The sequence below is a fragment of the Hypanus sabinus genome, chromosome 6 (assembly GCF_030144855.1).
Source record: "Hypanus sabinus isolate sHypSab1 chromosome 6, sHypSab1.hap1, whole genome shotgun sequence".
In the NCBI taxonomy this organism is placed as follows: Eukaryota; Metazoa; Chordata; class Chondrichthyes; order Myliobatiformes; family Dasyatidae; genus Hypanus; species Hypanus sabinus.
This window is the reverse complement of record NC_082711.1, coordinates 69,874,164-69,901,006: the sequence shown is the minus strand read 5'-3', so window position 1 is coordinate 69,901,006 and position 26,843 is coordinate 69,874,164.

Sequence of the window (26,843 nt, the reverse complement as noted above, 5' to 3'; positions counted from 1 at the left end):
TGTCAGAAAACAAACAATTTGGTCATTGACATCAGGAAGGGGGGGGGGGCTGGAATCAACGGGGTTGAGGTCAATCTGTGAATCTGTGGCACTCATTGCCACCAGTGGCTTCTGAGTTCAAGTCATTGGAGAAATTTAAGGCAGAAGCTGAATGATTCTTGATTAGTTAGGGCATGTGGGGATATAGGGAGTATACAGGAGCTGAGGGGAAATGGATCAGCCATGATTAAAATGTGGAGTAGACTCAATGGGCCAAATGGCCTACCTCTGCTTCTATATCTTATGGTTTTATGTCTTGTAGTGCCAGCTGTCAAAAGCAACAAGCATTATGACCCTGAATCTAAGTGTTATTACATCACAGCATTAGTTAGGTACATCTTAATATAAAAAGAAAATTCCAGATTGTTCTTTGAGATTACAAAATTGTGGTAGCATATTTTCAGCTCTTAAGATTTATTACTTCATTCATTAGTAGCAGAAGTACTGAAGTGTTCAATCTTTTCTTGACATTCATTGAGCTCTGCAGAGATTTAGTGGAAGTCATGATGATTAAGCTCATATATCCTTTGTCCATACATACTCAATTAATCAAACAAAGCCTAAGGCATATATTATTACATAATTGTACCTCTAAGAATAGAGTTTGCCATTTGGTATGACTTTTACATGTTGTCATTGATATCTTACTTTGTGAGCTACTAGCACCACTAAGCATGAGGTGTATTCTGTTTGTAATATTATACCTGTCTACTTATACCAATACTACACAGCAATTTACAGACACTATGGAAAGAAATAAACATTTTGCTTGATATTTGGATCTATTTTATCAATGCTCTGGCATCAATATTTAAACAAAAATCACATGTTATTTGTAATTCTTTGGGGTAAAGTACATCATATTTCACTTAAAGTAATATGTCTAAAGTGAAGAGAAATTGAAAAAAAATTAAATAGTGTCAAAGTTAAGATGGAACAATTTGTATTGTTATTACAGAAAGGAGAAATAAAGGTAACTAGATTATAAAAATGCGCATTTGAAAAGGTGCAGTCACTTCATCTTAATGAATACAAATCTTTGCTTTGAAAGAGCATATTTTGTAATGATACTGGATAAGTTGATATTGTCATTATTTTGCTTGTTAAAGGTAGTACTTACATCCAAACAGTTCATGCCTTGCATACTTAATTAGCTGAACTGCAATCTACTTTCCTCATTTGTCTGCCATAATGAATCGAAATGAGCCTCCCTGCTGTGCCTTCTCCTGTCACGGCTGAATGGCTTGCTGTGACTCGATCTATTAACTGGATTTGCTTGCCTTATGTTTCATTAGTAAAATCAAAACAAAATGCACCAGTGAGTAAGCAGGTTCTGTATGTTGTAGCATCTGAATCATGCAAACCAGATTAATTCTAGCTTTTGTGCTGGTGGTGTAATAAATCATTGCAAGAAGTATGATGAAGAATGTCCTAATATTTGTTTACACAACTTTTTTTCAACTTAACCTCTGATCATTTTCTGACAATTGATTCTTGCAAATCACTTTTATTTCTTCCAATTTAGGACACTACTTTTGGTACTTACTATGTGCTCTCTACCAGAGAAAATAAATTCAGGCTGGGTTGTCACTGAAGAAGATCTCCAGTCTGCTAGGGTGAGTTTCAATTGCCTGTCACTGCACTATTCTTTCCCCTTTGGCTACTATGACCTAGTCCTCTTACTCTCTCAAGGAACAGTATTTCATGTTTAGACTAGGAGTGTTATAATCTCCAGGACTTCAAAGTACATTTATTATCAAATTATCATCCTCCCACAAGCATCCATGAAACAAAGAAACACCACAGAACCCGTTCAAGAAACATCAAACACCCAACGCGCAAGAAAGAGACAAATTGCACAAATGGCATAAGAACACACAGAATATCAAACACCAAACCCGTAGTATTCAGTTTAGTCCAGTTCAGAGCCATGCCTTAAGCTAATGCGGGCCATAGTGCCATTCTTTGCCAAAGCACATTGATCACCCTGATCAACCCCTCAAAAACAGAAAGAAAGTAGAGTAACCAGAATCCATCAGCCTCGCTGATCAATCCTGGCAACATGGATCCGAAGATTCCTGCACTTTTCTCCGACAGGAGTGGGGGGGGGAAGATCGGTCAAATGCAGGCAGATGGCGCTGAACGCCTGCTCATTCTCCACTCTCAATCTCATTGTCATCAACCTTGTTCGATGATTCAGTCAAAGAGAAACAAAGGAGTCGATCGTGGGCTCACATCATCAATGCTCAGTCAGCGAGAAGCAATAGAGTCGATCGTGGGCTCACACTGTCGATGCTTCAGTCAGAGTGAAGCAATGGAGTTGATCATGGACTCACACCATCAATGTTTCTCTCTGACTGAAGCAATGGAGTTGACGCCCCAGTCAGTGAAGCAATGGAGTCAATCATGGGCTTGCACTCCTTCTCCAGGCTACCAGGCCTCCAGGCCGTACACTCCACACCAAACCTCATCAAATTCTAGCATAGGCAACAATATACCACATCACTCATTTGGCACCAAAACACAGGTTCCAATAGCATACAGTGTAGAAATAGAATCAAATATGAAAGAAGAAGTAAAAGTACTTCATGAACTGTCAGCAGGATGTTGCCACTGGAGCCATCTTGTCTGCAACACTTGCAACAATTTCAGGTAATCAGCCCTTCCAGTTTGTGTCAGAACTAGTTACTTCTGATGAAAGATCATCTGTCTTTTCTCTCTCCACAGGTGCTTCCAGAATTGTTGAATACTTCTGCCATTCTTTGTTTTCATTTCAGATTTCCAGCATCTGCTGTTATTTCACCTCTAAATGATTGTTACAGCTTAATTTAACTGAACAAAGTAACAATGCCATAGTAATAAATTAAGTATGCACCAATCAACATAGACTTCGAAGTAAGCAATATAAAACTGAACTCTTCAACAGATTATGTGCTGAGAAAATAGGACTTAATAAATAAAAAGTATTTGAATTTATAAAATAGTGAACATTATTCTCATCTTTTCATAAACATGAAGCACAATAACTATTGTTCATATAAGTAGATATAGCAGCCATTTGGCACACAGCAAGATTCAGCATTGAATGACCATGTGACAAATGTCCTTGGGATTTCACCAACTTCTTTGGAGTTTGTTCAGTGGAATCGTTATTTATGAAATAAGTAGGAGTTCCACTGAAGTCTTAGCAGTGAGCAGGAAGCACGCAGACGTGACAATGTTGAAGGGAGAATGTTGCCCAGAACACACTGAAAAATAATAGCTTAAAATGCGCCTGGACCAATAGAGAAAAGAGAGTTTTATTATTTAATCTAAATGATACAATTGTAGTTTACCCTCCATAGTCCACAGTTTTCTACAGAAATACTGCTTCAAAGAGTGATAACATATGTGTAATCGAGCTTGTGAGATTATTTTCCCTTTTACAGAATAACAACGTTGTCTCTAGATTTCTTTGTTGTTGTTTCAAAACCTACCCCTCAGACTAAGGCAGAGCTATCAACAAGAATATTCTCTATTAAAGACTTCAAGCTAAGGTGTAATGGAGGTGAGGTCCTGGGGTTTAACTTTGAACATGATATGTGAAAAGACTGATGATGGTGCTGACTAGAAGCAGAATCAGAAAAATTTGTGGGTCCACAGGTACATCAGCCTACCACCGAAGTATCACATCAAGTCACAATATGTACGATCAGTAAGAATATGGAACTTCGCAATGATTGAAAACTAAAATAAATCAACTGAACATTTTTGAAATACTCCATTCATGAATGTGGTAAATTATTGTTGACACGACTTGAAAAGAGATTGCTTACACCAAAATCTTGTATACAAATTGTAGTGGTATGAATATTAAAATATTTAAATAGCAAGCCATGTTAAAAGTCTCACAGCATATAAAATATTGAAAACTTAAAATGAGCAGGCTACTAAAGACTCTGCAGATAGGATAGGAAATTAGTTAAATGAAGGCCAAGAAGCCACTAAATTATGTAAAATCCTCAAGATAATATATTAATGAGCAAGGACTATTCTCAGGACTTTTATGTCTTCCATTCATGATTTTATAAAGCAACAGTCAAATAGTGATTTAAGTTTTGTGAAAAAGGTTGCTAAACATTAAATTAAATCTCAATTTATGAAACATAGGCATGTTTCACCAGTAAACTTCTTGTATGCTGTAATAATCAATGTCAAATTCTAAATGAGCAAATACTGGGTTTTATTTCTGCCCACTTTAAATATATCCGTCATTTTCTCTACCCATTACCGGTTAGTAATTGCTGTACATGTAATACAGCTTGTGCACAACTATGGCTAACTTAAGGTTTAGCTGCTCATTGGGCTGCAACAATTTTTTATAGGAAGTTCCAGAGACAGTTTGTGAACACCTTTTTAAAAAAGCATACATGGGGGATTTTAATAGAAACCTCTGCGCTTACTACAATTGATGCTGTTAGAGGTTAAGAACCCAATGAGCACAAATACATTACACTGTCAATGAAGAGAATGGCAAATCGCAGGCTCAGTACTATGTGACTGTTTTGGGAACGTGCAAAGCTCATTATAATTTGCAGCACATTTGAGTACCAAGAAGATATAACATGCAAAAGGTCAAGGCTAGTAATGGCCACGAATGGTAGACAATATAAACTGATGGACCAGTCAAGGACTGGTTTGATATCATAAACTTTGGCGATTTCAAGAAGGTGTGGGAGCCCTACAATTTGCACATCAAAAGAGTGGAAGTATCTTTTCAGGGAAAACAGAGATCAAGGATGAAGTGATCAGAATGAGGCAATATGGAAATTTCATGGATGGAACTGGAACTAGATACTTTCACTACTGTGGCAAACGTATATACACCCCCTGGACAATCAATGTCCCATTTAATGATGCAACAAAGACAATTCTACGTAAGTTCAATCCAACACAGTTTAATTAATGGAAAATTATGGCAAATGGAATTTAATGTAGACAATATAGGTAATGCAGGCTGCATGCTTCAAATCAGATACCATTATCCCTATACCAAAGAAGTCTACAGTTGTGGAAATAGTGCCCAGTGGCACTGATGCCAATCATGATGAAGTGTTTTGAACAGTAATGGCACATATCAAGAACTCCATTCTTGCCACACTGGAAACTTATCAATATGTTTACCAACAGAACCACTCTATGATGAATGCCATAGCACCTGTCATTCTCCTGACCTTGACACACCTAGAAAACAAGGCCATTTGTGTCAGAATACTGCTTCAAGATTTCAGTTCACTTTTCAACACTATGGTCCCACAGAGCTTGATGAACAAACTCCTGCTCCTCAGTCTAAATACACCACTGAGGAACTAGGTATCAGACTTCCTAACCAACAGACCTTAGACAAGCAGGATGCACAACCACTCCTCCCTCCCCACCATCTTCAACACAGCTGCGCCCCAGGTCTGTGTGTTGAGTACACTCTGCTCACACACAACTGCAAGGCCAAACACCCAAGCAATCACATTGTCAAGTTTGCCAATGACACGGTAGTGGTGGAGCCGTCAACAACAACATTGAGATGGTAGACAGAGAGTAGCTGGAAGAGCTCGAGGCCTGGTGCCAGGCAGATAACCTCCTCCTTAATATCAGCAAGACAAAGGAGATGGTGATAAACACAAGATGCCGGAAATCTGCAGATGCCACGGGAGTGTAGTGGTCACACGGGACCTGGGTTCAATTCCTGTCACTGCCTATAAGGAGTTTGTATGTTCTCCACATGACCATGTGAGTTTCCTCCGGGTGCTATGGATTTCCTCCCACAGTCCAAAGACGTACCATTTGGTAGGTTAGTTTATCATGATAAATTATCCTGTGGTTAGGCTAGTATTAAATCAGGGGATTGCTGAGTGGGGTAGCTTGAAGGACTGGAAGGGCCTACTACATGCTGTATCTCAATCAATAAAAAATATATCTGGAGCAACACACACTAAATGCTGGCAGAACTCAGTGGGTTAAACAGCATCTATGGAAATGAATGAACAGTCAATTTTTCAGGCTGAGACCCTTCTTCTGATGAAGGATCTTGCCCTGAAACGTAGACCATATATTGATTTTCATAATCAGCTGACCAGCTGAGTTCCTCCAGTATTTTGAGTGTGTGGCAAAGAAGACAGTCATCGATTTCAGGAAGACTTGCCATTCACTCTCCCCTTCACATCCAGGGCACAGCAGTGGAAACCATGAGTAGTTACAAGCTCCTGGGAGTGCGGATCTCACACGATCGCTTATGGTTCCAGACAAACATCTTACACAATCAGTAAAGCTCAACAACACTTCTACTTTCTGAGGAGGCTAAAGAGACCTGGTCTATGCACTCAGTACTCACAGCCTTCCGTAGACGTGCAGTTAAGAGCATCGTATCATGGGCTGGGACAGAAACTCCTCTGTGGAGGACAGTAGTGTTCTACAACGAGTAGTTAGGACTGCCCAACATCAGCCTACCCACCATCAAAAACATACATACAGAAAGGTGCTAGAAAAAGGTCAGCAATATCATTAAGGATCCCACCCTCCCTGTTTATGGACTGTTTGTCCCACTCCCATCACAGAAGAGCATCCACGCCAGGACCAGTCAGTTACTTCCTCCAGGCTGTCAAGCTGATCAGCACCTCCAACCACTAACCCACCCTAACACCCCCACTATTACATACCATCTCCTAGCATCACCTAGCAGTCTGTGCATATAAGTCAATTGTGCATTGTGTTCTATTGGATTGTGGTATTTTTTGCTTTGTTATTGTGCCTGAAAGCATTTTTTCAGTGCTTTCATGTAATTGACAGGTTTAATGATGGGATACCACAACCTGACAGCTCTCACAATGTCAGCAGCCCACCCACTCAAACTCTCAACCAATCTCTGTCACTTTACATCATCAGAGCACTCCATTCATCTAACAACTGAGAGGTCTGCTCCACCCAAGTCTCATACTCCTCTTCCCCTTTAGGGGTGGGCATTATTCCAGAGAATAGGCAGAACCTATCATAGCTGAATCTTTGGACCTGGGCATTTTTCTATTTGTTCACCAGAGAGGTAAGGATGGGTACTACCTCAGAATTCTCACTCTTCCCTGGGGGACGGGGACTAATTAGACATTCCAAATCTGACCACTCCTTCCCCTCACTCCTCAGAAACTATAGAACCCTGTCTTTGAAATCTCCAACCCCAGCTATGGAAAACTCGACTTGTGGTTTGGCCCACCTTCTGCTATTATGTCAATGCTGGTCTGCATTAAAATGTGAGCTGCACCCACCATTTGATCAAACCTCAGCCCTGCAATCACAACTTTAACAGTAGTTAACAGGCAAATAAACAATTCATCCTAAGTACAAATATCTTCACCACTGGTTCAATGCTCAGGGTAATCACACAGCATCGAACAAAATCAATCCTGAACGAAGCCCCCACAATTGTAACCCTCAGGTGGGGCTAGCAGCCTACTCTAGGGGAGACAGCCTTCTGCCGGCCAAATGAGAAATCTTGTTTGGGTGGATGCTGCATGATGTATTCCCCTGTTACAGATTAGTACCACAAAATAACAAACAGTACACAATATGCAATTGAACGATTGCACTTTATAATTCTTTATTTGACTATAGGGTTAGTAAAGAAAAAGGACACTTTCTCAAGAAACAGTCCAATGCACAACACTTGAGCTCACTGTTTTCCTGTCTGTTCATTCTCCATCGATTTCCCCCTGGATATCAATTCCCGGCCCCATTCTGAGTCCACTCCATCCTGCAGTCTATGACTTCCCTATTCTGGCACCTTCTCTCTCCATCTTCCGCCAAATCAAAGACTGCAAAACCTTCTCTCTGGCACACAAGAAAGAAAAACATCTCCCCTCATTGCCAGCGCACATTCCAAAGCCCCCATTATCTCTAGTCATAACCCCAAAAACTGCACTACAGAGAAACCTTTCCATCAGCAGGGAAACCTTTTCCAGGTCATTACAATTGTAACTCATCCCCTTGATTTTTCCCACAAAGTGGAATGGCCACATACAAGAGAGCTCAGGTTTGTGCTGAGAAAAGGAACATTTAAAGGAGATGTGCAAGGCAAGTTATTTTGCCCAGAGTGAGGTAGGTGCCAGAGATGCGCTGTCAATAGACAAGGCAGGAGATGATATGGCAGTGACATTTTAAGAGACATTTAGACACAAACAAAAGGGAACAGAGGGATATGGATCATGTGTGAGCAGATTGGCATCACAGTTGTTGGGACGGGGGGGGGGGGGCCGAAAGGCCTGTAACTATGTTCTATGTTATAAGTTAACAGCCATAACCAGAGGTAAGGATAGGAAGATACAAATTAGTGAGTACCTAGTATTCTGAATGGATCTGTTGCAGCATTGCAACATTGACGAAGGAAGGAGGGGAGTAGTTGGATTAGTTTAAGTGTGAACTGTTGGATCATTTTTTTCCAAACCAAGTTACTTCAAACAAAATGTTGGAATGGGCAGGCAAGATATAACACTGGAAATGGCATTTCAGAAGGTGAAGGTATTGTTATTATGAATAATGCTGGGAGCTCTGACCTTGAATCCAGGACACATGAGCAAGAATGCTGCTAGGGCCAAGACCAGCAAGCAACCCTTCCACTGTGGAAAACACTTCTCACAAGTGTGTCAGTTCAGAGACAACAGATGCTTTAACTATAGGAAGCAAGGGGAGAGAACTGCTCAATACAAAACAAAACAAAGTGCTGCAGATCTGTATCATGGCTGTCAGGAAGTATCCCAACAGCTAGAAACAACAACAGTTTAAAAAAAGACAGTCAAGAAGTTTCACAATATTTGTGAAAATGAACAAAGAGAGTTATGAATTTTATATGTACTTTGCAGTATATGGTGGTTAACAGTATACCAGTATTTCCTTCAAATCACCCATTGCTCTGAAAACCCACTGTTTCCTACAGCCACATGATCTGTAAACCTAGGAGCACAAAATTGCTCTTGGTTTGTAGTCTTTCATGATAGTCAACTTGTCGATCATGCTGGCTTGTTGAAAACAAATCTGTGTAAAAAAAAATTCATGCTGTTGTATTAAAACTCCTCAGTGTTCCCAACAAATACTATTCATTTGAAATTTCTTGTCTTTGCAGGTCACTTTGTAAAAAGATGGATATTAAGCTCCTTCCTAGCCCCAATTAACATTATTGTATGAAAAGCCGGAGGAGGTAATATCAATCCTGGCTAATTAATCCCAGTTATTATTGATTACACAGCACCTGTAGAAGTGAAAGATGATCCTTTTAGCTAATTCTCACATCATTCTAGGTACTCAATGTTGGTCCTCCCTAAATTTACATAGAATACAGAGGAGTAAAGCTTAGAACAGGCCCTTCAGCCCACTGTGTCTGTGCCAACCACGATGCATAATCCAGTTAATCTATCTGCATAACCTGTATCCATGTCTAAAAATCTCTTAAACTTCGCTATCATATCTGCTTCTACCTCCTCCACTGTCGATGCATTCAAGGAACCTATCACTCTCTGTATAAAAACCTTCTTTGCTTATCTCCTTTAAGCTTCCCCCTTCTCACCTTAAGATTATACCTTGTAGTTGACTTTCCCACCCTGTGAAAATGACTCTATCTACCCTATCTGTGCCTCTCATAATTGATAAATGTCTGGGAAGTCTCCACTCATGTCCCAGAACGAATACACACAAATCCAGGCAGCATCCTGGCTAACCTCTTCTGAGCCCTCTCTAAAGTGCTTATCCCCTTTCTATCGTGAGCACTAGAAATACACATTATATTCCAAATGTGACCTAACTAATTTCTTTTCACAGCTGCGACTTGACTTTCTGACTTTTTGGTAACAATACCATATTCTTTCTTTACCACCCCATCCACTTGTGCTGGCGTGTTCCTATGGACTTCTTCCCCAAACCTATTCAGTATATCAGAGACACGAGGGACTGTAGATGCTGGAAACTGGAGCAACAAACTATTTGCTGAAGGAACTCAATAGGCATCTGTCGGAGGAGAGAATTTGGAGTTGTCAATGTTTCAGGTCAGAAGCCTGCATTAGGTCCAAGCTAGAGAGATGATGGCCAATGGGAGTAGTGAGACCAGAGTCTGAGGTGATTGGTGGACTGAGAACGGTGTGAGGTGACAAATAGTTTGCACCAGATAGGGGATGTGAGAGTGAGAGTGGAGCTCATTCTAGTTACACAGTATATATAATGATTCTTTCCTCTTGCTTGTGACATCCCAAAATATGTCACCTCACACTTGCCCAGGTTAAATTACATCTTCTAATTGTTACATAATATTGTTTGGTTTCTTTTGTTGTACGCACTCATGGTGCAAGGAATAATTTTCTGGAGGTACCTTTGCCTGTTTTGATTGTGCATGTATTGTATTCCTAAAATACTGCATAAAAGGTATTTAAATGTATTTCCTGGTGGGAATAACATACGCTTTCAAATCACTTCCCACATTTTGTCCTTCAATGTATTTTAACCCAAACTTCAGTAGAATGTTTTTTTTATTTTGCACACGATTTACACATACAAATTCCAACCTGTTCTGCTGATGTGGTATATATTTATTTCTGATTTCAATTTTCTTCCTTTTATCTAAATCCTTGCCACACAGGATTCATTTCACACTTCATCAAAAAAGGAAAAATAATATTCTATCAGGGACATTTAGATTTAGACCTGATCCCAAAGATGAATTTTTTTACCACTATTAAACCATTTAATTATTATCAATAAAAATCTAATACGTTATGTACAGAAACATCCAAAATAGTTTATGGCATGGATCATAGAACCAGATACAATTGGAAAAGGTTAACCAGAAAAGTGGAATTAATCCTTTGGTTAACTTAATTAATGAGAGGATTTATTAGATAGTCTTGCCACACATGGTTTTACCATTCAACATCATCTATTGAGTATGGAAAGGCCTAGAGAGAGTGCACGTGGAATTTCTATAGCCAGAGGATGATGTGGAATTCATTGCCACAGATGGCTGTGGAAGTCATGTCATTGGGTATATTTGGAACAGAGGTTGATAGGTTCTGATGAGTAAGGGTGTCAAAAGTTACAAGGAGAAGTCAGGAGAGTCAGTTTGAAAGGGATAGTAAATCAGGCTTGATAGAATAGCAGAACAATCTCAATAGACTGAATAGCCTAATTCTGCTCCTATGTCTTATGGTCTTTACAACTCAGGCACAGGGTGAATTTCCAAAGTCCAGCAATCCAAGGACCAGATGTTTTTGAAAATATTTCTATGACATTCAGTCAAATGAAGTTCTGATTTGTTGCCCAAATCCTGGGATACTTCAGCTAGGCATTAGTTCTTGATAGCACATTAGTTTTCTCACTTAATTTATGCTGGCATGTTGGTCTAATTCTTATGCTTCAGCTCAAGATACCTTGAACACCACCAGACACAACTTGAACTGGGCAGAGGATACACAATGCTGGAAGAACACAGCAGATCAGGCAGCATCCGTGAGAAAAGAGTAGCCAATGTTTCGGGCTGAGACCCTTCATCAGGAATGGGGGGGGAAGAGAGGGCCAAAGCCCAGTAATAGAGATAGGGGAGGGGGGTAGGGCCTAGAGGTGACAGGTGGAAAACCAATCAGAGGAAAGATAAAGGGAGGAGGGGGAGGGGATAAGCATGAAAGAACTGTAGAGATAAAGAAGCAGAAAGTTGAAAGGGGAGAGAGGCAGAGAGGGACCTGGGATAGGGGAAGGGGGAGGGAATTACTGGAAATTGGAGAATTCAATGTTCATACCACCAGACAGTAGATGAGGTGTTGCTCCTCCAACCTGAGTTTGGCCTCATCTTAACAGTAGGGGAGGCCTGAACTGGGCAGCCTCTGTGACTACCTATCTTGTGTATCATTGCAATCACTGCCAAAAGTTCTGCACAATCAGAAATGGTAGAGTTTCAAAAAGAGAGTATGATTCATGCCTCTCTTATTAGGACTAATTATTTTCTTCTTGCTTTTGGTATATTCAAACTCTATCACAGATTTGTTCTAAGGCTTCCAGAGTGGTACATGTGGCCTATATTGTAAGTCATAAATTTTGTTTTCAGACATAATAAAATGATACTTCCACCAGAATCAAGTCGACTAACTAATCAGTGCCTTAAGGAAACTGCTTAGATGAGGATTTTAAATAAGTGTGATAACAAGGTTGCAGAAACTGTTGTTAGAAGATTATTGACCTGGGAAAATATCAGGTACATCACTGGTAGCTGTAACTTTGGCCTGTGGAATAAACAGCTGAATCTTGACTCCCAGGAATAAATATATTGTCAGATCAGATGGTAACATACCAAAATGAAACCTAAAGCAAGCAGGGAAACATCTTTGAACCTAACTATTTCAAATTTTGATACAGGCAAGATGCTGAATTGGTGACCAATTTACTTTCAGGAGACAGATCTGTCATTTTGCTGTGCACCTGCATATTAATAGGCATTATTTTGAAAATCACATTGGGCAAGTATTTCAGGCTTTTGGTTGCCCAGCATGTAGCGCTAGGTAGGATTGAATCCATGAGTTAAATGCCTTCAAAGCACAATTTGTATGGCAGGAGTATTTCCACCAGACTCAACAAAATATCAAAAAGACCTCCCATGCTGAGATGTTAATATTTGCAAGATTACAAATCACACATCTGTGACTGCCATCAGATCTTCCCCAATGCAAATGGATAGCAACAGTCTGATCAAGGGACTCACCCATTTATGGAATTCTATACAGAGGACCAATTGCAATTCTGCCAATGAAGTGAATGTTCCATCCTGATGCTGCAGGCCTTCACTGTTCCCTTGAATATTTTTACAGTGCAAAGACCAACCATTGCTCTGAGAAGGAATTTCTTGCATCACCTAAAACAGCACGATGCCTTAAATGTTTTTTGTAACATACTGATCAAGCAAACACAAACATACGCACAACACAAGTAAACGATGTCAGGCAGTCAGAGCAATTGATAGGCACAATGGCAAAACTAAATTGCTTTGAATAGATGGCAACGGCGGTTTATTAACAATGAGCTACTGTGTTTATTGTTACAGTGTTGTAACATGAAACACTGACAATGTAAATTCGTTGAAGCTCTAAAATGTTTCAAAGTGTTACATTTACTATTTAGAAAATTTATGGATTATACTCATTAACACAATCAATTACAAGGTATTTCACAATTATTTTAACGTAGATTTCAAAATTATATTAACATTATATAAAAGTAAATTCCAGCTATGTGGCATCAAAGGCTACATGCGCAAGAGCATTCCATTTACTGTGTGGCTACTCACCTGCATAGCTTAGAGAGAACAGTGCAGGCTTCCTTCGTGTTATGCTGCAACCAGCTCCTTCCCACACTCCGTCCACCCACCCAGCTCTCCTCTAACCATTCCCACCACTCTACCTGCTTTCAGGCCAACTCAAGTATGACATAATGCTATAGATTTCTCCCAGCAAGCCATACCCCAGAGTTGACTGGCTCTGGATTAAGAAACTACAGTAAATTATTTAAAGTTCTGCAATATATAAAAGCAGTAAGATACTTAATAAAGCCAGTTCTCCTTACATAAGGTGGCCCTACCACACAGACCACTTTGAGTTAAGTTCCATAGTATACTTTGCAGCAAATCATCAAGGTAATCGCTATCAAGCTATCGCTATCAATAAGTAGGTACTGTGTGTCAGAACCTGTGTGTAAAAGGTAGAAATAGAAACAAGACTACATCAAGGTTTTCAGCTGCAGTAAATCCTCCATAGAAGATATTAGTTTGCCTCATTTTCAGCTTTGTGCCATGCTTCGTGTAAAGTAAGGCTGCCTCAGAGAGTATAGTAATAAACTCCTGTTTTGGGCAATGTTCCACACTTTGCTAACATATTTTAAGTTGTCATCAAAGTAAATCAATTTCAAAAATAAATACATAGGGTCTAAAACAATAGAATCTAAATCATTTCTAAAGATATAGTCAGTGATATATTTAATAAGAAGGCATTGTTTTTTGTTTGTCAAATCTAGCAAATTGAAAAATTGTGAAAGATAGATAGCAAATTTGTTGAACTTAGAATTACCCTGATGTTGAGTTCTTGAAAGCAACTATATATCTTGTAAATTAAAATCTAGTGGGTTCCACATACTTTGTGAGATGAGATCGGACAAGGTGCTTTCACTTCCCTCCTAGAGCTGAAGGTATGTTGAAGCAGAAAACATTGAATATTTGTGAAAAATGATTAATACTTTCCTGGTGTATATGACGAATAAACTCTTCTTGGGCTACCAGCTGGGTACAGATCTGGATAATTATATCTTTACTAGGTTAGCGACCCTTTACAGACTGTTCGTGATATATTTTATTTCCCACTTAAGTACATCTCTAAATTAGGGTAAGTATTTTCTTTATGTATCTAACAAAATGGTCTGTAGTAGTTTCTGAGCCATTAATTTGTTTCAAGGGTTTTGCCTGATTTGTTAGATTTCCATCTATATACTGAAGGTCAAAAAAAACTGCAAGACCTTAATGTGAATTCCACACAAGTCCAGAAAAATGATTTAATCTGATGACACCTTCAAAAACAGCAAAAAATAACAAAAAATAACCTAACTTCAGCATTCAAGATTCAAGATCATTTGTGATTATTCAGTACATAATTGGAAAGGGGAGCAAAGTGGTTATTACTCTGGATCGAGTGCAGCATAAAAAAAGCACAAGGAGCATCAAAAATACTAAGTATAAATATAAAAGCGCAAGACAGATATATTCCAAATAAGAAGAAATTTTTGTATGGCAGAAGGACACTACCGTGGCTGACAAGTGAAGTCAGAGGCAAAGTAAAAGCAAAAGAGAGGCATACAAGGAAGCCAAAGCTAGTGGGAAGATAGAGGATTGGGAAGCTTCTAAAAATTTGCAGAAGGAAACTAAGAAGGTCATTAGGAAGGAAAAGATGAACTATGAAAGGAAGCTGGATATCCTTTTAATATCAAAGAAGATACTAAAAGCTTTTTAGGTATATAAAGGGTAAAAGAGAGTTGAGGGTAGATAAAGGACCATCAGAAACTGACGCTGGTAATATTGTAATGACAGATGCAGAGAAGATTTTGCATCAGTCTTCACAGTAGAAGACATCTGCAGTATACAGACATCCAGGAGTGTCACAGAAGTGAAGTAATGTATGTGCAGTGAAAATTATGACTGAGAAAGTGCTCAGGAAGTTTAATGGTCTGAGGTTGAATAAATCTCCTGGACCTGATGGAATACACTCTCGGGTTCTGAAGGAAGTAGATGGAGAGATTGCAGAGGCGTTAACAATGATCTTTCAAGAATCAATAGATTCTGACATTTTACCGAATGAATGGAAAATTGCAAATGTTACTCCGCTATTTAAGAAGGGTGGGAGGCAGCAGAAAGAAAACTATAGACAAGTTAGCCTGACATCAGTGGTTGGAAAGTTGTTGGAATCGATTATTAGGGATGAGATTACGGAGCACCTGGAGGTGAAACAAGATAGGTGAAAGCCGGCATGGTTTCCTGAAAGGAAAATCCTGCCTGACTAACCTACTGCAATTTTTTTGAGGAAATTACAAGCAGGATAGACAAAGGAGATGCAGTAGATGTGGTGTACTTGGATTTTCAGAAGGCCTTTGGCAATGTGCCACACATGGGGCTGCTTAGCAAGATAACAGTTCATGGAATTTTGGGGGAGTTACTTGCACAGTTGGTCAGCAGAAAACAGAGAATGGGGATAAAGGGATCCTATACTGACTGGCTGCCGGTTTCCAGTGGAGTTCCACAAGGGTCGGTGTTGGGACTGCTGCTTTTATGATATGTGTCAATAATTTGGACTATGGTATTAATGGATTTCTGGCTAAATTTGTCAATGATACAAAGATATAGTAGGTGGAGGAGCGAATAGTGTTGAGGAAGCAGAGAGCCTGCAAAGAGACTGAGATAGTTTAGGGGAATGGGCAAAGAAATGGCAAATGAAATACAATGTGGAAAGTGTATGGTCATGCACTTTGGTGGAAGAAATAAACAGACTATTATTTAGATGGGGAGAGAATTCAAAATGCAGAGATGCAAAGGGACTTGGGAGTCCTTGTGCAAGATATCCTAAAGGTTAACCTCTAGGTTGAGTCGGTTGTGAAGAAGGCGAATGTAATGTTGGCATTCATTTCTAGAGGTATAGAATATAAGAACAAGGATGTGATGTTGAGGCACTTGTGAGACCACACTTGGAGTATTGTAAGCAATGTTGGGCTCCTTATTTTGGGCTCCTTATATACTGACATTGGAGAGGGTTCAGGAGATTCACGAGAATGATTCCAGGAATGAAAGGGTACCGTATGAGGAATGTCTGGCAGCTCTTGGGTTGTGTTCCCTGGAGTTCAGGAGAATGAGAGGGGATCTCATAGAAACATTCCGAATGTTAAAAGGCCTGAACAGATTAGGTATGACAAAGTTATTTCCCATGGTAGGGGAGTCTAGGACAAGAGGGCATGACTTCAGGATTGAAAGGCATCCATTTAGAACAGAGATGTGGAGAAATTAGTTTAGTCAGAGGGTGGTAAATCTGTGGAATTTGATGCCACGAGCGGCTGTGGAGGCCAAGTCATTGGGTGTATTTAGGACAGAGATAGATAGGTTCTTGATTAGCCAGGTCATCAAGGGGTATAGGGGGAAAGCAGGGGAGTGGGGATGACTGGAAAAATTGGATCAACCCATGATTTGATGGTTGAGCTGTCTCAATGGGCCAAATGGCCTATTTCTGCTCCAATATCTTATGATCTTAAAAGCAATCCTATTAAGCAAATGTACACGAAATTGTAAAATGGCAGGACATGAGGGGGATGAAGAGTGCCAATGGGCTATGAGTAGAATTTGAAGGGAAATGGGAAGTGATTTTGTTTACTTGGCTTGCTGCTTCTTGCCCTCTTGGTGGTAAAAGCCTGAGGAAAGGGAGGTGCTGCTAAAGTCAATTTTGTGAATGACTGTTCTGTATTTTGGTTTCAACTGCAGATGCTACAGCATGGTATTCCAATTGCATGTGCTTTACCTTTGTTCTGGATGACCTGGCTTTCTGGGTGTTGCAGCAGCTTAAACCATTCAGTCAGGCAAGCATCAACTTGTCTCACTTTAATTGCAGATGTCGCTGCATGTCATCCCCAAAAAATATATAGAGAGCATTACCAACAACTATATTTTCTTTCTTGACTTCTTCAAAGACATTGCTTCCATCAATCATGAAGAAAATAGTAAGTACACTTTTTGGCTCATGGAAATTCAGTACAATCTTTGCTCTATAACATTATTAAGCCATGATATTAACCAAGAGTTTCAACAGAACCATTCTCAGTGAAGACCAGTAACAAACAAAGTAATAACATTATCTCAAAACTTTTTTTTTCAGTCCTTTCTGTAATTATATTTCATCTCACCTCCAACAAACCTCGCACAGGAGGGGAAATAATCCACAATTACATGGACAGTTTTGGTCTTCCAACATCTTCCCAACCACTGAGGTCAGACGAACCAGCCTGTAGTTTCCTTTCTTCTGTCTCTCTCCCTTCTTGCAGAGTGGAGTGACATATGCAATTTTCCAGTCTTCCAGAACCATGCCGGAATCCATTGATTCTTGAAAGATTACTAATGCCTCCACAACCTCTTCAGCCACCTCTTTCAGAACCCTGGGATGTACACCATCTAGTCCAGGTGACTTATCTACCTTCAGACCTTTTAGTTTCCCAAGAACCTCTCTTTACTAATTGTAACTTCACACATTTCATGATCACTGACACCAGGAACTTCTCCGTATTGCTAGTGTCTTCCACAGTGAAGTCTGATGCAAAATATGTATTTAGTTTGTCTAATATTTCCTTGTCCCCTATTGCTACCTCTCCAGTATCATTTTACATTGGTCCAATATCCACTCTTGCATCTCTTTTACCCTTTATGTATCTGAAAAAATTTTTGTTAATCTCTTTAATATTATTGGCCAGCTTACTTTCATATTATAACCATATAACAATTACAGCACGTAAACAGGCCATCTTGGCCCTTCTAGTCCGTGCCGAATGCTTACTCTCACCTAATCCCACCAACCTGCACTCAGCCCATAATCCTCCATTCCATCTTTATCTTCTTAATATTTTTCTAGTTGCCTTCTGTTGGCTTTTAAAAGCTTCCTATTCCTTTAACTTCCCACTAATATTTTGCTCTTTTATATGCCCTCTCTTTGGCTTTTATGTTCATTTTGACTTCCCTTGTTAGACATGGTTGTGTCATCTTGCTTTTAGAATACTTCTTCCTCTTTAGGACCCATATATCCTGTACCTTCCAAATTGCTTCCAGAAATTCCAGCCATTGCTGCTTTGCTGCCAGTGTTCTTTTCCAATCAATTCTGGCCAACTTCTCTCATGTCTCTGTAATTGCATTTACTCCACTGTAATACTGATACATCTGACTTTAGCTTCTCCCTCTCAAATTTCAGAGTGAATTCAATCTTATTATGATCACCTGTCCCTGAGGGTTTTTTACCTTTAGCTCTCTTATCAATTCCAGTTCATTGCACACCTAACCAGAATGGCTGATCCCCTTGTGGGATCAACCATCAACTGCTCTAAAAAGCCATCTCATAGGCACTCTAGGAATTTCCCTTCCTGGAATCCAGCACCAACCTGATTTTCCCTATCTACCACCTTATTGAAATCTCCCATGACTATTGTAACATTGCCCTTTTGGCATGCAATTTCTTACTCCCATTGTAATTTGTAGACCACATTGTTACTACTGTTTGGGGGTCTGTTTACAACCCACCAGGGTCTTTTTGCCCTTGCAGTTCTTTATCTCTATCCGCAACACCTTCTGATCTTATGCCACCTCTTTCTAATAATTTGATTTTATTTTTTACCAACAGGGCAATACTGCCCCCTCTGCCTTCCTGCCTAACCTTTCAATACAATGTGTATCCTTGGACAATAAGCTCCCAGCTATAATCATATTTCAGCCATGATTCAGTGATGCTTACAACATCATACCTGCCAATCTGCAACTGTGCTGCAAGTTCATCTACCTTATTCAAATATAACACCTTCAGTCCTGTGTTCACCCTTTTCAATTTTATCCTCCTTTTACATTGCAATTCACTCTGTTGACTGCAATTTTGCCCCATAAACAGCCTCTGGAGGAGGAGCTTAGGAGGATTAATGGCGACTCCTTTGCTTGCATCTTTGGAAACAGCTCTATTTCTATCCTTAATTTCTATTTTCCCCTTTCAGAGTTCTTTTGAAGACCCTGAGCCGGAGTTACATGCTGACTACAGTTCTTTGTGGGAATGGGACCCGCACTCGGGGTTTCACGACTGGCTGTAATTTGGCACACCAAGGGCTTGGCCTAAGAGCCCAGCTCACCTGCGGAGGGCCAAGATCTCATGGCTCTGGAGATGGACGGATTGGAGGTCGTTGTCCGGGCAGATCGGTGCGTCATGGGAGATAGAAGATTTAAGGCTGTGTGCCCAGAGACCCGAGACCTTTGGGTACAGAGCTCGGAAAAAGTGACACAATGGAATTTCAATGTCGTAAACCAGTGAGTTATTGGTTATGTCTCCCCTCTCGGTGTGAAATGGAGACACCACTTTCTCCGTCATTAGGGAGAGAGAGAGCCTGTGGCATGTCGGATACCGGGTGAACAAGTAGTCTTTGGAGTACCACTGCGTCTTTGCCGTTGCTTTGCTTATGCTTGAGTGCTCAGTGGCGGGTGCCAATGCTTTTCTTTTTGCCGGTGGGGGGAGGGTGGATCATTTCATTGCTGCCGCTTAGTCGTGGGAGGGAGAGGTACCAGGGGGGGCTTTGGGGTTCTAACATTTAACTGCCATTCATTCTTTGGGAGCACTCCTCTGTTTTTGTGGATGGTTGTGAAGTAAAATCATTTCAGGAAGTATATTGTATACATTCCTCTGACATTAAATGTACCTTTGAAACCTTTGAAACATTGTCTGTATACCAGCTACCTCATCTTCGGCACTATCATCCGACTTTCCTACAATAGTTCTTGCATTGAAATATCGGCAGCTCAGGACACTAGTCACACCATGCTCAACCTTTTGATTTCTAACTTTGTCTGAGGTCTTATTAACATCTGCCTCCACAACCTCTTTACTAACTCTTCCAGCATTCTGGTTTCCATCCCACTGCAACTCTAGGTTAAACCCCACCGTGAAGCATTAACAAACCTTACCCCTGGGATATTAGTTCCCCTCCAGTTCAGGTGCAAACTGTCCCATCTGTACAGTTCCCCCCTTCCCTGGAAGAGTGTGCAATGATCCAAATATCTTATGACCTCCCTCCAACACCAACTCCTTAGCCTCGAATTAAACTGTATAATCTTCCTAGTGCTGGCCTGACTAGCATGTGGCATGGCTAGCAATCCTGAGATCATAACTTGGACGTCCTGCTCTTTAACTTAACACCTTCCTCCCTGAACACCTATGCAGAACCTCGTCACTCATCCTACCTATGTCACTGGTATCTATAAGGACCATGACTTCTGGCTGTTCATTTCCCTGCTTAAGAATGCTGAGGATTTCATCTGAAATATCCCGGACCCTGGCACCTGGGATGCAACATAACATCTGGGAATTTCATTATCGTCCATGGAACCTTCTATCTGTTCCGCTTACTAATAAAACACCTATCACCGCGGTGTATCAGCATTTCACGTATGTATACATATAACCTGTAATGAATTATTTAAATGAACAAATGACCTATGGACATATACAAAATGAAGAAGATAACAGCATCTGTTAATCATAAGTTGGAACAATTTGATTCATACTGGGAAAAATGGTTAAACTACATAACACCTCATAGGCCTGATTTTATCCTCACAAAACAATGAATATGTTGTAGGAAAAAAAGGATCACTCCCTACTTGTACATAGTTTTCTCCTTTCGCTTGTTCTTTCTTTCCTCTCTTTTCTATAAGGGTACACCTCAGATAAATATTATGTGGAGATTTGTGGCAAATATGACTAAATGAAATATATGTACAATATCTGAAATACATCTTATGGAAATGTTTGGTTGATGATGAACTTCAATAAAAAATAAATTACCAAAAAAAATGAACAAATGAACAAGAATGCTTAATCAATCTATATACATTTAGGTTGATTAAGCATTCTTGTTCAAATGTTACTGAATACCCTACTAAATACACAACAGACAGATTCTTGGATATTAAGGACTCAAAGGATATCGTGAACAATGTTTTTAAGGCATAAGGTAAGCTATGAGTTCATCAGAACAGATTCACAGAGCCAGATGGCTGACTCCTATTCCTTCTCCATATATTTTTTCTTAGGTGAGGAGGCTCAAGTGATGTTGATGTTACTAGAGGCAAAAATAGGTGATCCCAATAATGGCATATATATGAAAACCTGACTCCAGAATGAAATATGACATAAAGGCCATTGAGTAATATGATTCTGTTTCAGAACAATGTCAAAAGTTTGTAATAGGAATCATAGACGATAGTTTTATATTTGCAATCCTTGGATGCCGTTGAGGCCATTCTCATAATCTGGTTTTGAATGTTGATCAAGAACATTGTCAACTTAGAAACAATGGACAGGAAGTGGTGATGCGGTAGAACCAGATATTATCAGAGAACGTGTAGAGACAGAAGCTGAGGTTTTGTTAGATTTTTCCCAGGGGATGCAGGTAGATAAGAAGTAGAATAAATCCCAAGGAACTGTTGAGGGAACATAAGTGGGAGCAGTCACAAAAACTGCAAGTACAGTGGGGGCGTAATCGTTGTGATTAGACTAATACTCCAGAGGCCTGATTCAACAGTCAAAGCTGAAATCACACTGTGGAAATTAAATTTGGATTAAAAAAGTTTGAAAATCAAGTTTGAAAATATAATTACAAAACACACATCACATTAATACTGAATATGAAACTGCTGAATTATAGTAAAAAGCAATCTGATTCACCAGTGTGTTTTGCCAGGTAAAGCTGAATCGTCGCTTAGTCTGACCTTGGAACACACCAGGAATATCATTGTCACTAACTGAATCATGTCATAATTTAACCTCGGTAAAAGGGTAACTTTTTCATATAGCGAGTGATGAGGGTATGGAATGAACTGCCAGAGGAAGTGGTTGAGGCAGGTGCAATAGTATCATTTACGAAACACTTGGATAGGAAAGTAGAGCAGGGGAGGGTGGGGGCTTCAAGCGATATGGGCTGACTCCATGTCATATTGATCTGTGACCTTGTAGCTACAGCAGTTGAAAACGGCAGTTCACCACCATCTCCTCAAAGGTGATTTGGAATGGACAATAAATGCTGGCCTTGTTACTGAAACCTTCATCCCAAAAATGAATAAGTAAAAGAGATGGCATTTTTCTAGATGAAAAGAAATGGAACCAGACAAAAAAATATAATCCTTCTCATCTGGGAGCTGGTGAAAAGCTTTCATAAAGCATCATGCGGCCAATCGAGTCGAAGAATACAAAGAGGTAAAAAGAAAAATGTTAGCTTTGTCAGACTCAAATGTCAATATGCATTTTTATAAGAGCTGTTGGTAGTAAATTAAGAATGCCATTGGAAGGATTCAAACACGACAGTCAAGGAAGAGTGGACATTAATTACTGAGACTAGAGCATAATCAAAGATTTTTTTAATTTAGAGATACAGCGTAGAATAGGCCCTCTGACCCTTCAAGCCGTGGCAACCAGCAACCCCAATTTAAGCAAGGCCTAGCCTAATGGAGTGACAATTTACAATGACCAATTAATCTACTAGCAGGTATGTCTTTGGACTTTGGGAGGAAACCAGAGCACCCAAAGAAAACCCATCATCCCGAACTCCAACGTCCCAAGCCGTAATAGCATCACACTAACTACGACATTACTGTAGCAACCCAGGGAAAAGGAAGATGGCAATGGGATAGTATTTTACAAAGACAGCCAAGGTAAAAATCAATTAAATTTCGTGTTCAATGTGGTCATCACTGGATAGAGTCAGTCATCTTAGAGGGAGTAAAGGGGAAAACATCTCAAAGGCTTGAGAGAGATGATGAATAGTATTGGATTTAAAATGAAAAGCTTTAGATAGAACTAGGCTGTGTGAGAGGGCAAAGTTGGTTTATAGTGCATGTACTGTATATAAATGCAAAATAAATATGTTGAATAACTGCAAGAGTAATTAGCCATAAGATAATGATGAGCTGCATATTGGAGACTGAAGCATGGTAGGACAAGGTATAAGATATACCTCTTTAGTTTTGAACAGTACAGCATAATTCAGGCCTTTTGGCTCACAATGTGCTGCTGACTCTTTAACCTCCTCCAAAATAAATCTGACCCTTCCCTCTGACACAGCCCTCCATTTTTCTTTCATCAATGTGCGTATCAAAGAGTCTCTTAAATGTCCCTAATGAATACCATCACCCTTGGCAGTACATTCAATGCATCTAATAACACTCTTTGTGTAAAATACCTACCTCCGACATTCCACTATACTTGCTACCAAATGCCTTAAACTTATGCAACCTTGGCATTATTGATTAAAGAAAATATTTTAGTGCTAGAGAGAAAGAGCATCCTAGAGTGCCCAATGACAAACTCTATTTAGTTGGAGAAATGGAAAGTAGATATGTCTACACCAATGGGAGAAGGTTGAAGGCGGTCGATCAGTGATAAGATAATGGAGGGTCAAATTTCCACAGATTTTGGGAAAGGACTTGAAACAAAACTTCTCGCAGTACTGTAGGGGGTGAAGAGGGAAGAATAATTCCTGGGTTACTCATGACTTGATCATCCAAATGGCCTTCTTCCTTCTGAGGTTATATGTCATGAATAAATTGGATGTATTTTTATAACAAATGGATCATTTCATGCTCAGAGCTTTTTATTCCAGCAGCTAATTAATTGTTTTAATTTAAATACCACCACTCATGCAGTTGGACTCAAATCTAGATCAATAGTTAAGGAACCACATCTACTACATTGCATTCAGAAAGAGTCTATCCATATTCGCATTACAGTCTCCCATTATCTCAAGAATGATTGTACTCCACAGATGATAAAGCTTCTCGATTACCATTCACCTTACCTTAACTCAACTTTGTAAAGTATCATGTTGCTTTGGTGTCAAAATAAATCTACTCGTCTCACTAGCATTTAAGAAATAAAACTTCCTAATTAGAACATAGAACAGTAGGGTATAGGAGCCACCTTGTTAGCCTATGATGTCTCGCTGACCATGATGGCAGTTTAGCTTATCACATCTGCCTGCAACTATCTCTCCATTCCCTGCATGTTCATGTCCCTGTCTACATGTTACTTTATTATTTACTTCCACCACTAAAAACACCTGCACCATACATTTTGTTTACACACCCCCCCCCCCCACAACTAAAGCATATGCCCTTGGAGAAAGACTGCCCAGGTATTGCTCTCATGATGTTACAAGCTTCTGTTCATTCTCACCTCAGCCTCCAACAATCCAGATAAAGCAATCCAAGTTTGTTCAATTTCACTTTACAGCTTATGCGTGAGCAATTTCTCTGTAATCCAGGCATCTTGCTCTTCTGTACCGTCTCCAAGGCCTTTACATCCTTCCTGCAATGTAGCTACCAGATCTGAACACAGAGCTCCAAATGTGGCACAACAAAAGCTTTATACAGCTGCAACTTGTCTTCTCTTTTGGTCATTGACTTCAGCAAGCGGGACTGCGTACATGGTCAAACATGGAAATGTTAAATGCTTTAGGACATGCATTTAAAACAAGGAGGGTATGTTCAAAGAGATCTGCAGGGCTTTTTTTTTCACACAGTGGTATAATCCTGGAATAGTCTGCCAGGAGAAATGGTGGAAGCAGACAAGATAGTGGCATTTCAGAAACTTTCATATAGGCACATGAATGTGGAGGGACTGGAGGATATGGACCACAAACAAGCAGAGTTCAATTCATTTGTTAAAATTAATTTATTAATTAAATGTTAGTTTAATTCAGAATAGTGTTTGTTGGCACAGACTTAGTGGGCTACAGGGTCTGTTCCTTTCCTGTACTGCTCTATGGTCAATGTACACCCCTGTGTGTGTCAATGGTACATTGGTGGAGATGGTTGTGAGCATCAAGTTCCCAAGTGTAAATGTCACTAACAATCTGTCCGGGTTCAACCATGTGGACACCACGACCACCGAAGCACCTCTACTGCCTGAAAAGGACACGCACCCAATGACCCTCAACAGCTTTTGCAAACGCACCGTAAACAGCATCTATCACAGCTTTGTGTGGTAATTACTCGGCCCAAGACCATAAGCAATTGCTGAGTTTATCAATAAAATCAACCTTCCCTCAATTGGCAGTCTGCACTTCCTGTTGCTTTGGGAAAGTAGCTAATACTTTCAAGAAAAAACATATTCCTCTCCTAGCTGTTGTCTCTTCTCCCCACTCCCATCAGGCAGATGCAAAAACTTGAAAACACATACCACCAGGATCGAGGACAGCTTCTGTCATGCTGTACCAAGACTCCAGAACAGACCTCGTAGGTGAACTCTTCATCTGTCACCTACCATGACATAGTAGATTATTTGTTTCCCTGCACTGTTCTATCTCTGTAACTGTTACACTCTATTCTACATTCTATTTCTTTTTCCTTCAGTACTAACTCAAAGTACTTACTGTATATATGGAATGATCTGTCCAGATGTTTTTGCAAACAAAAGCTTTTCATTGTATCTCAGTACATGTAATAATAATAAATCAATAAGCATTAGTTTTAAATGTGAGTATATATGATCCCTAAGAATTGTCTCCATGAACTTCCTTACCACTGATGTAAGGTTCACCAGCCTATAATTTTCCTAAACAAAGGAACAATAGTCTTGCGACCTCACGTATGGCTAGAGAAAATACAAAGATCTTTATCAAGCCTCAATAATCTCCTCTCTTGCCTCTCACAATAGCTGGAATAGATCCCATCAGGCCCTGAGGAATTAACTTTATGTTCTTCAGGAGACCCAACACCACTTCCTTCTTGATATGAACATGTCCTGAAACATTAGCATACCCCACATTTATCTCACTTTCCTCCATGTCCTCTTCAGTGATACTGATCCGAAGTACTCACTTAGTAGCTCTCTCAGTTCCTCTGGCTGCAGGCATAAATTCCCACCTTTGGCCTTGGCTGGTCCAAACTCATCCTAAGTACCATCTTGTTTTCAATGCCTTGTGATTTTCCTTAATCCTACTTGCCTATGGTATTTCCAATGTAAATAGTTGTTTTTAACATTCCTTAAAAACCCTGTCCAGTTTCAGCTTCCTAACCGTACATAAGCTGCTTTTTCTTTTATGACTAAATGAATAATATCTCACATCATCCAAGATTCTCAAAGACTTGCCATCCTTATTTTTTTATTACCTCACTGGAACACAGCAGTCTTAAATTCAGATCAGCTGGTCTTTAACCTACTCCCACACATCAATGAGGATTTATCAGCTGCTCCCATCTACTCTCCCCAACGCTTCCCCTTACTTAGCACTTTCTCCCAATGTCTACATTTCAGTTCCCACAATGCTTTCCCTGAAGGCCCAATCATGTGGCCGAGTTTATTTCCCAATACAAAGTTTAGTATGGCCTTCCATCGTTGATCCATCTACATTTATGTGCTATGAAATGCTTTAAAATGCTGTGACTAGTCGACAGTGATTCATTAATTTGTTTTTAGTGCTACCGGCTAAAGAAAAAAACTACC